At 51.8% G+C, this 2,760-nt stretch overlaps 1 non-coding gene across 1 annotated transcript; it reads right to left on the reverse strand.

Annotated features, from left to right (window-relative positions):
• Positions 1 to 1,389: 1,389 nt before the first annotated feature.
• LOC146868752 (5.8S ribosomal RNA) lies at positions 1,390 to 1,543 on the reverse strand. The gene has a single exon (XR_014968897.1). It is a non-coding gene; the product is annotated as a 5.8S ribosomal RNA (ribosomal RNA).
• Between the last annotated feature and the right edge of the window lie 1,217 nt (positions 1,544 to 2,760).

Genomic DNA, 2,760 nt, shown 5'->3' on the forward strand with positions numbered 1-2,760 from the left:
GTCCTTCATGCCCATACAGAATAATCTTATCTCTTAAACCAGTGGGAGGTATGAATTTGTCACCTCGGACCAACATCCCTTTTTCTTCAATAGAAAGCTCATCAGCCACCTTGAAAATAGGCGTGCAACCCTACTGGCAACACTTATCCTTTAGGCCAACGCCCCCATAACAAACCTCCTCACACTCTCAAGTTCCTTATCTTTCACTGTCTTATTATTCCACTCATCTTCTATGACGGCATTGTCTTGACACACATCTATTATCGCAATCAAACACTCCTCATCATCTTCATCCCCATTGTCAGTATCTTCCTCAACATTAAGTGGTGAATGTGATAAATAATCTCCTCTTGCGTTTTTCCCCCTGGAATGTACTCTACATTGAAGTTGCATTGTAGTAGTTTTGAACTCTAACTTGCCAACCTTGGTGTATGATCCTTAATAACCGTGCCCCAAAGAATACTGACTAAAGGCTTGTGATCGGTCCTGAGAGTAAACCTTCCTCAAATGAAACATTTGAAACATTCTACCGATGTGTGCATATCACAATTGCTATAGCAAAAAATAGTAGAAACACACTGTATTTGTGTGCATATCACAGTCAGAAGGATCACAAGTAGTGCAAAGAATGTGTGAGCATCACAGTTGAAGAAAAGGAGAACAACAACAAAACAAAAAACATCGTAATGAAGACGATTTTTCCTACACTTTATTCGGCCGAGACTGGGTCAACTCTGATTTGTATATGCCTAGGTCCAAACTGGAGTGGGGTGGTAAGCAAAAGAACAATGGATTAAACCCAGATCTTTGTGACTGGGGTGAATGTTTGCATTGTTCAGCATTCCATCCATCATTTGTACCTTTTTCTTTTGTCGCCCTAAGTGGGAAGGGTATGCCCAGACGTGGGTCCCGTGCTCACTGCGCCACTGGATTCAAGCTAGCCTGGAGGATGAGGGGTGATGCCGAAGCCTCGGGGGGAGCCGCCAGGGAAGGCCAGGCCCCTGCCGGAGCAGGGGCCTGGCATCCCGGCAGCGTGCGCGCCCTCTTTCCCCGGATCGGACCTGGAGGGGGTTCGCCCTCCCCAGGAAGCCAGCCGCAGAGGTGGGTGGCCGAGGGGCGTGCGCGTGGGCAGCCGGTAGGATATCACAGAGAGCCACATACGGCACGCAGCCAGGCGCCCCGAGATGGGCCCGGGGTGGACCGGTCGCCAGACCCCTTCTCGGGGCAAGGTGTGCCAGCAGCTTATCTCCGTGGCAGGACCAGGTGAGGGACCCGGCCAAGGGCGATCGGGGGGGTCTGACCATGTGGGGGGGACAAAGGGAAGCGGAGCTAACCCTGCGACGGCCCCAGCCGCATCCCGGGGAAGCCCTGGGGCGATTGACGATTGAGCGATCCTCAGACAGGCGTTGCCCCAGGAGGAACCCAGGGCCGCAAGGTGCGTTCGATGTGTCGATGTTCAATGTGTCCTGCAATTCACAATAATTCTCGCAGCTAGCTGTGTTCTTCATCAACACGCGAGCCGAGTGATCCACCTCCAAGAGTCACAGGGAACTTTCAAAAATGTTCTCCCACCTGCATGCGCAGGAGAGGCAGGAGGAAGGCGATGCTGTCCGTCTACCGCCCGCTCGGCGAGACAGCCCGGGCGCCCCATTCAAGGTTTCCCTCTGGGAGTCAGACTGCACTGTTGGGAGTAAAAAAAGACACCCAGACCTGGTAGAGTGGGGTAGGTGAACAGGAGACACGGACTCGGCGTGTCAAACGCAAGGAACTCCTTGCGTAGCCTACCAGGAACTGCAGAGGATTATCCTATGAAAACTTAGGGTAGACCGAGCTGCAGGTAAACTACTGGTTAACAATTAATGTTGAGAAATGTTCACTGTTACTTAGGATTATCAGTGTAGATTCACATGTAGATAGAAAAACTCTTGGTCCTGAAGAATCGCCAGAGAATTTCTCTATTTGAGCGAGAAACATGTCGACCCCAATGAGGCAGTGTGCATAACCTAGTTCATTAGTCTAAGTTAGCAACACCTTACCTCAAAAATTTTAATTAGGGAAGGAGGCTTCCTAAATAAATATTTTGAGACAAGCACTCCGAACCCTATTTTAATTATTTTCTTTCATCTACATTACAAAAAAACCAGCCCCACACTCCCACCTCAACCACCGGCTGTACCGGATAAAAAGATCTCCAGAAGAGTGCTCCCCAAAAAGAGCCCGTCGGGTATTGCACCAGCCGACTCGACGCAGGAGCAGCCCGATGATGAAACGATACATCCTGAAGGGTACGTGATTCACGACATCCTGAGGGTTGTGTGAGGGCCACAATATCCGATGAATCAAAACTCTTTGCACACTACATGGTTTGTCTCATCCCCTTTGTAAAGGAACAGCTTTGTAATTAATTTTCTGTAGTAAAAAAAGTTACAAGGTGCTCTGGCCGGGAGATGGGCGAGGAAGGGAGCTCCCGAAGCAGGCAGCTCCGCCGCCGCAGGTCCCTCCCAGAGTAACAGGGAGGGACCGTGCGAGTCTTCAAACCCCTTGGCTCAGCCACATGGGACCGGGTCGAACCGGGTACCTGGCAACGAGGAAGGGTCGCCCCACAGGCACGTCAGCCGTCCATCACCAGGTGGCCCCAAGCCGTGTCGGCGGGCTGGCGATTAACCCACCCCATCCTCGCCAGGGTCGGAGGTACCGGAAGGGAAGAGCCAGGCTGCTCCCCATCCCGCACGCATCCCACTGAGAGGAGCCGGGGTCCCC

Source organism: Triturus cristatus, chromosome 1_2, assembly GCF_964204655.1.
Source record: "Triturus cristatus chromosome 1_2, aTriCri1.1, whole genome shotgun sequence".
Lineage (NCBI taxonomy): Eukaryota > Metazoa > Chordata > Amphibia > Caudata > Salamandridae > Triturus > Triturus cristatus.